General features: G+C 36.5%; 1 pseudogene; it reads right to left on the bottom strand.

Moving 5' to 3' along the window:
* Nucleotides 1–9,081: 9,081 nt before the first annotated feature.
* LOC101442386 (proteasome subunit alpha type-3 pseudogene) lies at nucleotides 9,082–9,929 on the bottom strand (annotated as a pseudogene).
* Between the last annotated feature and the right edge of the window lie 2,198 nt (nucleotides 9,930–12,127).

Below are 12,127 nucleotides of genomic sequence, written 5' to 3'. Positions count from 1 at the left end.
TAAATAAAGTTTGTATAAAATTCCTAGGGAGCTAACAACGTTCTCACTGTTCATGCTATGTTATGATAATGATCTTCATGATATAAGACAAGAAAATGGTATTGTTAGTCATGGTTTTAGTTATTTTAAATATATTATATATCACAGAAAAAGAAAACAAATATCCTTGTTAGTTACATTTACTCTGATGTTTCCCTGACAGCATAAGCAGTCAGGTACATATCAAAGGTTCATCATCAACACGAAGTGTAAAGGTGAAACAGAACGAAACTTCTGTTATGGTCTGTAGTTGATGTCCTCAATACAAATTAATTGTCAAATGTTTTTATTTCTAAAAATAGCTTCATTTAGAAAATTCTCATAAGAGATTTAGAGCCAGAAGAAAAAGAAATAAATAGAATCCAAATTGAAAAGGAAGCAGTAAAACTTTCACTATTTGTAGATGATACCATCTTATATGTAGAAAGTGCCCCAAAAGACACAACAAAGCTTATAGAGTTGATAGATGAGTTCAGCAAAGTGGAAGGATATAAGATCAACATGCAAAAATCAGAATTTCTCTACACTAATAATGAGCAGTCTGTGAATGAAAATATTCCACTTATAATAATAACTAAAAGAAAGAAATATCTAGCAATAAATTTAAGGATGTAAATGACTTGTACACATTTTTTAAAAAAAGGAAATCAAAGAAGACCTAAATAAATGGAAGAATATTCCATGTTCATGGATTAGAAGACTAAATATCATTATGGTATCTATTCCACCCAAACTGATTTACAGATTTAACACAATACCAATAAAAATTACAACAGCATTTTTTATTGAACTGGAAAAGCCAATGATGAAATTTGTTTGGATAGTCAAGTGGCCCCCAAAAGCCAAAACTGTATAGAAAAAGAATGAAGCAAAATTGGAGGGATCACACTACATGACTTTAAAGCATACTATAAATCTACAGTGGTCAAAACTGCATGGTATTGGCACAAGGACAGACATAATGACCACTGGAACTGAATTGAGAGTTCTGATACAGACCCACAAATGTATGCCCAACTGATATCCAGCAAGGCCACCCAGCCCACCCTACTGGTACAGAGTGATGCTGGGAGAAATGGATATCCATATCCAAAAGAATGAGAGAGGATCACTATGTCATGCTCTATACAAAAATTAACTCAAGATGGATGAAAGACCTAAATATAAGAGCCAAGAGCACAAAGTTCCTAGAAGATAATGTAGGGAAGCATCTACAAGATCTTGTAGTAGGAAATGGTTTCACAAACTTCACACCCAAAACCAAGCAATGAAAGAAAAATAGGAACTCCTTAAAATTAAAAAAAGTTCTCTCCGATAGAGGAGTTTGTGAAGAAAGTGAAAAGGCAGCCTACTCAATGGAAAAATATTTGGGAACCACTTAGCTGATAATTATATAATATCCAGCATATAGAAAGAAATCCTACATCTTGAAAATAAAAAGACAACCCATTTAAAAACTGGGCAAGAGACTTGAATAGACACTTTACCAAAGAGGAAATGCAAATAGTTAAAAGGCACATGAAAAGATGCTAAGTATCACTAGCTATTAGGGAAATGCAAATCAAAACTACAATGAGATATGATCTCAAACCTATTAAACTGGCTGCTATTAAAAAAAAAAAACACCCAAAATACAGAAAACTACAATGATGGAGAGGATGTGGAGGAATGGGAACACCCATCCACTGCTGTAGGAATGTAGAGTAGTACAGGCATTGTGGAGGACAGTTTGGCAGTTTCTCAGGAAGCTAATTATAGATTTGGTATATGACCCAGCAACCAAACTACTAGGTATATACCCAGAAGAACTAAAAGCAGGGACATGAACAGATATATGTACAGTAATGTTTATAGCATTATTCACTATTGCCAAAATTTGGAAGCAACCCAAGTGTTCCTAAATGGATGGATGGATGAGAAAAATGTGGTATATACATACAATGGAATATTCACCAGCTGTAAGAAGGAAAGAAGTATTGACACACACAACAACAAGAATGTTGAAGACCTTATGTTGAGTGAAGTAAACTAGTCACTAAAGGACAAATATTCCATCACCTCACTGATATGACCAAACATATTGAACAGACTCACAGAGATAGTCTGGAAGACAGGTTCCCAGGAGACATAAAGGGCGTAGAGAGTGGTGAGCCAATCCTCAATCTGGGAAGAACCTATGATAAGGTGAAAGGTGGTGGTTTGGCAGTGGATGGGGGTGATGGTGGCACAGGAATTTGAGAGAGAGCATGACTGGAGGGGTGGGTTGGGCTATAATGGAACTTGGGGGAGGGCTTAGGAAGGAACAGTTGAATGCTGGGGAGGTGGAGGCCTCTGATTGAAAATACAATTGTAGGAATGTTCTGTTCCTCTTTCTATTTAATTATTGCTTAAGAGTTACCTCTTGAAAACCTCTTTCTTACTTAAATGTGGCTTTTCTATAAACCAAACTGAGCAAATAAACACACTACCTTCTCCACCCTAGAATGGGACATGACTTCCATGGATGAGCATCCGTGGCCCCAAGGGATTAATACCAAGCACCAACCAGTGATGCATTTGGAAAAAGACCTTGAAAAAAGGGAGAAACATCAAATACACAAGGGTTTTTTTGCCTAAGAGCTTTTATATTGAGTTGGGGGGTGTCATTCCAGTGGTTACACTCATGCATGTCTCAGACAGACTGCACTAACTGCCACTGTAAACAAAGCCTCAAATAGGGGTGCTGCTGAGGGCTCTGGAGCCCTCTGGATAGTATAGGCAAGGACAGAACCTCTTGAAATCATTATCATGTAGTTGGGTCTTATCTTGGAATATGAGAACCTATTTACCCAATGTAACAATGTTAGACTCATTTATAATTGTCCTACACAAGGTTCTTCTATCCCTTTTATTTGAACCTGTAATTAGCACTATACCCAATAAATATATGTCTCAGAGACTTAAATGTTTGGTCTGTTCATACTCTGGTTGAGACTTGAAATTCAGCAGAACTGCAGCCAACACCTACTCTCCAGTCCATCAGATTCACCCAGGACAACCCACAAAATAATGATGAACAACCCCGATCCCAGAAAAACAGTGACTATCTAGAACTGAAAACAAAACAGTTCCTTCCATCCGCCTCATAAGATCTAAGCCTCCTCTCAATCTGCAGCAGAGCCAGCATCATAACAAAGTCCTCAATGTTAAGGAATGAACAAACAGGAAGGAATGCAACCGTAAAAAAGTAAACTATTAATATTGTAGCAATGGAGGAACATGTAACATTGATATAAAGATAATGGTTACCAGAGGTTCTGAAGGGAGGGAGAGGGAATAATAGGTGGTACATAGAGCATTTTGCGGACATTGGAGTTAACTGAAAACCACAATGTAAACTATAGACTTTGGTAAGTAGCCATGTGTGACAGGCTAATGTATCAAGTTAGCCAGCTAATGAATCAATGGTGCCAAGCTGTTTGGTCAAGCAAGCACCGGGCTAATTGTAAGAGAAGAACATTTCACGGACTTTAATCATAGTGAGTTGATTGCACAAATGGCTGGTTATATCTACCATCAATGAGTAGACTGCCATCAGCAGTGAGTGATGTGTCGTCCAATCAGTTGAAGACCTTGAAAGGGGAAGTGATTTCAGAATTTAGAGACAGAAATACCATCTCTACTTCAGACAGTCAGTGTCTCCTGGGGAGCTCATCAAGGACTTCCACTGGAGGCCCTGGTTTGCAGCCTGCCCTATGGAATTTGGACTTGTGCATTTCCACAGTCATGGAGACAATATTATAAAATTTCATACTATTTACAGATATCTCCTGTCAGTTTTGTTTCCCTAGAGAATCCTGACTAATATACAATGTTTCAATATTTACTCATTAATTTTAACAAAACTACCACCGAATTGTTAGATATTTTATAGAGGGGAAGTTGAGGAAGGGGACAGGGTAGGATATGTAGGAATCCCTTATACTTCTGATGTAACTTTTCTGTAATCTAAAGCCTCTTTTCAAATAAAGTTTATTATATTTTAAAAATAAGTAAATTAAAGCCTAGATTGTATTCTCTTGCAGTAATCATATTTGTGTCTGGACTTTGTTATTTTCCTATTCTGAGATGCTTTGTTCTTTGTGCATAATTCGAAGTTCCCTAAAACCTTAGGTGTCTGCGTGACACCTGAGACTCAGTGTTAAAATTATCTAGCTCTGAAAGTGCTGAAAAAGCAGCATTAATTCTCAAAAGTCAACTCCATACAACTCTTAAAGAAGCTACAGAAAGGATACAAGTTCAATCAAAGAGGCGAATGGGGCTGATATGGTTAAACATTAAAGTGAGTAAAAATTCAGTGTAAAAGGTGATATTATCTATATATTGGAACTCTAATTTCTATATGAAACCAAGGATGGAAGGGCTCTTTGATCAAAAATCTAAACTTTCTATTGCACAATATCTGATTTAATCCATCAGTTCTGTTTATTTAGACAACCTAACTCAGTTTTATTTGACATAGAATCTAAAATAACAGATGAGATCTTAATATTCTGTACAGGTTTCAGTAATACCGTGATGCATTTCAAAGTGTTTTAGGCATAAAATGAAAAAGTATTTGTGAAATCCCTTATGGGACTAGAAAGGGAAAGCATAGAACTGTAAACGTCCCCATCTGAGGAATTCTGCTATTCTCTCAATCTTACTGAAACTCTAAATTTTTTAAAAAAATAAAACACCTTTACAAGATCCAAATCTAACAACCACTCCTGTTAGTAAGAAGATTGTCCTCATTTAAACTTATAACAGGGAAACCTATGGGAAGAATGTCTAACAGTGATGAACATTGCCTCATAAAAGTAAATATGCTAATGAGCCACGACTTCAGTCTAGAAGCTTGCAATTATAAACCTTATTTTTGTAAAGACAAAACTAAGTCTAGGGAGCAGATGTAATTCCATGGTTGAGCACCTGCTACCCAGGTACAAATCCTGGGTTCAATCTCTTGTACTGCCTTAAAAAAAAACAAAAAAAAACTAGGCTTAATTTTAATTGATGCCTAACAGACACAGCCAGGAAACCTCCTTGTTACTCAATATGGCTTAACCCTAAGCCAAACACTGCAGATAAATTCACTACCTTCTCTCCTATGTGGGACAAGACTCCCAGGAATAAGCCTCCCTGGCACCTTGGGATCAGAAATGCTTTCAGAGAATGATCTTGATCATAATGGAGAAAAGAAATAAAAAGTTTCTATAGCTAAGAGATTTCAAGTAGTGTCAAGAGGTCATTCTGGAGGTCTCAGTCAGATATAAATATCACAAATTGCCACAGTATGCAAAGCCTCAAACAGAAGTGCTCCTAAGGGCCCTTAGGACATCCAAACACCATAATCAAGCTACAAAATCATATGAAATCAACACCCCCTCAGACCTGATTATATTCATTTATAAATTCCCTGATCAAAATCCTACTTTTTTATTTAAACCTGTATTTTTCAATTTACTTATTACTTCTCAGAGACTTAAAGCCTTGGATTGTTCTTGTTGCAGCTGAGTCCTGAAACCCAGGGGTTCCAGTCCCTCCAAGAATGAGAACCTGAAACTCAGGAAGACTGTAAGCAAAGCAGTTTCATCTCTCTAGCCCATAATGTCAATGCCCCTTTTCAGCATGAAGAAGTTCAAGCATTCATTGCCCAGATATCCCTCAAGACTGAGGAATGGACAAAGAAAAGGGGGGAATTGTAATCATGAGCTAACAAATATTATTATAGTTGCTGAATCATTCTTTAAATGCTTTTTAACCATCTGACATATTGTAATGTAGGCAGAAGAAATGATTTAGAACTATTGTAATTCACTGAACTTTACCCCTTATGACTTGTTTCTTTAATGATGATTCTATGTTTTATAACTGCATAATTTTTTCCCTTTAATTAGCAAGTAACAGGATAACTTATGACTGGCCCAGCATGTATGCCCTTATCTTTTTCTGCAACCCTGGAGTCTGATACTCCTGACTCAGACTTCAATATTTATTAATGAAGAAATACAATTCAGCCCAGAGCTGACCAAGTGAGTTCTGATCAAAGTTGGCCTGTGTCTAATATGTGCAATAGCCTAAACCTTAAACTTCAAATGAGCTAAGTATGCAATCAATCTGCACCTACTAGAGATTAAACTATCTCTAACCTCATTATCTAAATCTGCCTGTCTTTGTTTTAATGTTATAAAACACTGAGTTTTCTCCAGTTCAGAGAGATAGATTTGGGGACTAGCCTCCTGTCTTTGTTAAGGAATCTTTTTTTCTTCTCAGAAATCCCAGTGTCATTTAACTGACTCTAGTTCACACCAGACAAGGACTCACTTTTGTGCAGCAAGAGATAGAAAGTGTAAATGCTGTTCTATGCAGAAGGTTGGCAGGAATGCATAAGAGAGATAAAGTAATGTATAATAAAAGTAGACAATAATAAATTTAAAGATTTTGAAATATTGTTTTGATTTTTTGAAAAGTCTGGAAATTGACAGGGCTTATAAAATGGGAATGGAGTTGAGCTGGCTCATAATAATTAGATGGAAAAATAATCAGAACTGAAACCATAGGAGTGAAGCCAACTAGATTCCAAGGAAGGTTCCACAGGAAAGCAGCACTTGGCTTTTCTACTAAAGTCCTGTACTCTTCATCTTGTTCTTTTCTGGTTAAAAATCTCCTCTATTTGTCTTCCCTTTGTACAGGGAAAACAGTTCATAAACCTAATCAGAATTATATTTCAAGGGACATACACTGATTACACAGCTGCTAAAGCTGGCCAGGCTCCATTCTGTGGGACGCGCCCTGTTCACTTTGATTGAATTTATCATACAATTAAAATTTAAAAATCTCATGAAATTTTGCAAACACTTTGTATCTTTTATTAATTCAATAAATACTTTTTGACTGAATTCTTTGTCCCAGGAAATTTCTGGATCCTCGAGATTAAGTAGGAACCCAGATGCACTGGATCTCTATGGACTAAAAGCAAGAATCCCCTGGAGGAAATATATAATTTTTAAAAAAGTGAGGGGGGAGTGTATGTGGCTCAAGTGATTGAGCACCTGCTTCCCACAAAGGAGATCCCAGGTTTGGTTCCTGGTGCCTCTGAAAAACAAAGACGAAGAACAAGCCTTGTGACTGAAGAAGATTCTTCATTTCATACATTAATTGGCCACTTGTTAATACACTTTTATGAAGGGCCTTTTCAAGTGTTTTCTCCATCTTTCTACTGGGCTCTTTGCCTTCCTTATTAATTTATAAAGGTTGTTTCTATATTAAGACTATGAGTCCTTTCTTGGCTATATGGATTGCAAAAGTATTTTCCCACTAGTTGGCTTGACCTGCACTTTCTCCATGTTGTCTTTTGAAGACTAAAATTCCTTATTTTTTCTTTTATTTTAGCACTGCTTTAAACAAATCCATTTTATTGACACATATTAATAAAGCATAAATTGTTCCAAACTGATCGATGGTATTCCATTTAATCACATATTTGTGCATTCATTACTTCAATCATTTTAGAGCACTTTCATTATTCCAATAATAATAATAATAATTAACAAAACCCCCAAAAACTCATCCCCTCAAAATCTCTCTGTTTCCCCTGCTGTACAAAACTGCTATTCTTTTTCTTTCTCTCTGTATATTTGTATTTTTATTTTGCAAAAACGGTCTTATATATGCAATATCACCCACATTCATGTCTTATGAAGTCCCATGGTACAGTTTTTAGCTTTCCTTCTAGTAATGTACATGACCTTAGACTTGCCCTTTCAACCACTGTCATACCCATATATAGCTCAGCTAATTACAAACACCATCAAATGCTTCTATTCATTTTCAAAGATTTACAAATAACCTTTTTACCAGTTATGCACAGTTATGCCTCAGCTTTCCATTCTCTACCGTCATTTTCTTTTCTGGTGACCTATATTCTAATTATTAACTTCATGAGTTTATATTTTATATTTACTTCATAATAGCACAATTATACAGTATTTGTCTTTTTGTGTCTGGCTTACTTCATTCAACATAATGTCCTCTAGGTTCATCCATGTTGTCATATGCTTCACAACTTCATTTCTTCTTACAGCTGCATAATATTCCATTATGTGTATACACCACAGTTTGTTTATCCATTCATCAGTTGATGGACACCCAGGATGCTTATAACTTTTGACGATCATGAATAATGCCACTGTGAATTTCAATGTCCAGATGTCTGTTTGTGTCTCTGCTCTCAGTTATTCCAAGCACATACATAGTAATGATATTGCCAGGTAACATGCTAGGTCGATATTCAACTTCCTTAGGAGGTGCCAGTCGTTCCTCCACAATGGCTGTACCATTCTGTACTCCCACTAACAGTGAATAAGTGTTTCCATCTCTCCATATCCTCTCCAACATTTAGTTTTCCAACTTTAAGAGTGGCCAGTGTAATAGGTGTGAAATGATATCTCATGTAGTTCTGATTTGCATTTCCCTAACTGCTAATGAAAAACACTTTTTTTCATGTGTTTCTTCACCATTTGTATTTCTTCTTTGGACAATTTTCAAGTTTTTTGCCCATTTTTTAATTGGGAAGTTTGTCTTTTTATTCTTGAGTTGTATAATTTCTTTGTATATCTTTGATATTAAACATTTACTGGATATGTGATTTTTTTAAAAGTGACAGATTAGGATATTTAATTCTTAAATCCATTCCTCCTTATGACAATAAAGGAAAAGAGAAACATTCTTGACTCACAGGTTGTAGGATCTGTTTTTCTACATTACACCTAAAGTTTAAAAGAGGAGGATAACCAACATCATTTAAATACAAAACTGGGCAACAACAGCCCAGCAGGTTATTTTTAGCTTCTATATTAGTAGACTGGGGTTTTAAATTCATATGATCCAACAGCCTCTAAGGAATGTTTAAGCAGGCATTTTAATTCTGAGTACTGGGTTTTCAATTGCCCACACTAATTTTGTTAAGCAGATATTAAGCAAACATCAATGATTATAAGACAAAAATTTAATGACAATTTGTTACTGGGTATATAATAATCCATTGGGCTAAATAGTTTACATGGGACTATATAGAAATTTAAAACAGAAGCAGATGTAAATGTTACATATTATCATCATCAGATTCATCTTCTTCCTTCAAAGATTCCTTAGCATATTTCTCGGCTTCTTCCCTTGTATCTTTTGGAACAATTTTATGTCTTCCTTTAGTTAATTCACCAACCCAGCTGAGCTCTAGTTCAAATGCTTTATCTTTACCTTCAACATGTCCTATGTTAATTATTTTTGCAACTTCTTTAACAACGTCACGGCAGGTCGTTTCTTTCATCTGAAGCTTTTCGATTTCTGTCTTTGCAGCTGGCCTGGCTTTACAATGGCACAGCCCCAATAACCATATGAAACACCCGATGGATCAACCATGTGGAGTTGTGCACCATCCTTCACAATGTAAGACCCTAACATGAAACTGCATGCAAAAGGTCTAACAGCACTGTACAGTGTGTAGGCACGAACATACATGGCCACTCTATCTGCAAGACGTTTGAGTGGAATGTTACAGCCAAAGTTAGATCTAAAGTTGGAAGGTTCTTCTCTTGCTATGTCTGCTAAAGAATGAGCATCTGCCAACAAACCTGCTACCGCCATTCCCACATGCCGATCAACATTAAAACACCATTTGTTGGAACCTTCTTCATAAAGTTTAGAAAGGACTAATTTTTCTACTCCGAAGACAACACCATCTATACATCTGATTCCAATAGCTGTACTACTATTTTCCACAGCCTTCATAGCATATTCAACTTGAAAACTCTCCCATCAGGAGGGAATATAGAGGTTGACAGGTCATACCCAGTATGGATAGAGCTCATTGTGTTAAAGCTACCAGGTTGTGTAGGGATTCCAGGCCCAAAACGCTTCCACTAAGCTGGATGTGTGATTGACAAAGATTTTCTCCCATTGAATTGGCTGCCTTTTCACCCTTCTGACAAGATCCTTTGAGGTACAAAAGTGTTTAATTTTGAGGCAGTCCCATTTATCTATTTTATCTTTTGTTGCTCCTGCTTTGGGTGTAAAGTTTAAGAAACTACTGGTCACAAGAGGTCAAAGATGTTTTCCTACATTTTCTATTAGCACTTTCATGGTTGTCTCTTTTATATTTAGGTCTTGACCCATTTTGAATTAATTTTTGTGTAAGGTGTGCGATAGGTGTCCTCTTCCTTTTGGATATGGGTTTCCAGTTCTCCCTGCACCAAGGGAGTAGACTGTTCTGGCCCAGCTGGGAAGGCTTGACAGGCTTGTCAAAAAAACTTGACGATAGATGTGAGGGTCTATTTCTGAATTCTTAATTTGTTTCCATTGGTTAATCTGTCTTTATGCCAGTACCATGCTGTTTTTACCACTAGCTCGGTAATATCCTTTATTTTTCTATTTTTTAAAAAGATTTATTTATTTCTCTCCCCTTCCTGCTCTCTGTGTCATTTGCTGTGTGTTCTTCTGTGTTCACTTGCATTCTGGTAAGTGGCACTGGGAATCTGTGTCTCTTTTCATTCTGTCATCTTGCTGCATCAGCTCCCCGTGTGTGCGGTGTCAGTCCTAGGTGGGCTGTGCTTTTTTTTCACATGGGGTGGCTTTCCTTAGGGGGTGTTCTCTTTGCACGTGGTACTTCCCTACATGGGGCATACCCCTGTGTGGCACGGCACTCCTTGTGCACAGCAGCACTGCGCATGGGCCAGCTCACCACATGGGTCAGGAGGCCCTGGGTTTGAACACTGGACCTCCCATATGGTAGGCAAACACTCTATCAGTTGAGCCAAATCTGCTTCCCTTGGTAATATCCTTTAAAGTCCAGAAGTGAGAGTCCTCCAACCTTGTTCTTTTTTCAAGCCATTTTTTATCTATTCAGGGACACTTTCCCTTCCAAAGAATGTGATAATTGGTTTTTCCATCTCTGCAAAAAATGGGTGACAGGACTTTTATTGGGATTGCATTGAATATGTAAATCTATTTGGGTAGAAATGACATCTTAATGATATTTAGCCTTCCAGTCCAGGAACAAAGGCTGTCCATTTATTTAAGTCTTCTTTGGTTTCTTTTTGCAAAGTGTTGGAGTTTTCTGAATATGGGCCTTTTATATCTTTGCTTAATTTTATTCCTAAATATTTTATTTTAGTTACTATTATAAATGAATTTTTTTTCTGATTTCCTTCTCAGATTGCACACCAGTAATGTATAGAAGCGCTATTCATTTTTGCTTATTAATCTTGTATCCTGCCACTTTGCCAAACTTGTCTATTAGGTGTAGTAGCTTTGTTATGGATTTTTCAGGAGATTCTAGGTATACAGTCATATCCTCAGTGAATAGTGGAAGTTTTACTTCTTCCTTTCTTATCTGGATGCCTTTTATTTCTTTATCTAGCCTAATTGTTCTAGCTTGAATTTCTAGTACAATATTGAATAACAATAGTGACAGTGGGCATCCTTGTCTTGGTCATGATCTCAGCAGGAAAGCTTTCTACTGCTGCAATCAGCTCACAATAGGAAGCATCTGCAACATCTACAATAAGGTAACATTTACAATAACAGGAAGAAATTGCAATGTCATGTATAATAACAGGAAGTAACAAATAGGTAAGCCAGTTGCCCACAACATTTTATCTTTCACCATTGAGTACCATGCTAGCTGTGGGGTTTTCCTATATACATTTTACCATATTGGGAAAGCTTCCTTCCATTCTTATCTTTTGGGTGTTTTTATCAAGAAAAGGTGCTGTATTTTGACAAATGCCTTTTCTGCATCAGTCAAGAAGATCATGTGATTTTTCCTCTTCAATTTATCAATGTGGTTTATTACACTAATTGATTTTCTTGTGTTGAATCACCCTTGCATACCTGGGATAAAACCGACTTGACTGTGGCGATAATTCTCTTAATGTGATTTTTTATTTGGTTTGCAAGTATTTTGTTGAAGACTTTTTTGCATTTATATTCATTAGAGATATTGGACTGAAATTTTCTTTTTTGTTGTATCTTTATCTGGTTTTGATATTCGGGTGATGTTGGTTTCATA

Source organism: Dasypus novemcinctus, chromosome 26 (genome assembly GCF_030445035.2).
Source record: "Dasypus novemcinctus isolate mDasNov1 chromosome 26, mDasNov1.1.hap2, whole genome shotgun sequence".
Taxonomy (NCBI): domain Eukaryota; kingdom Metazoa; phylum Chordata; class Mammalia; order Cingulata; family Dasypodidae; genus Dasypus; species Dasypus novemcinctus.
The sequence above is the reverse complement of the archived record's forward strand: the minus strand, read 5'-3'. Positions and strand labels throughout refer to the sequence as shown.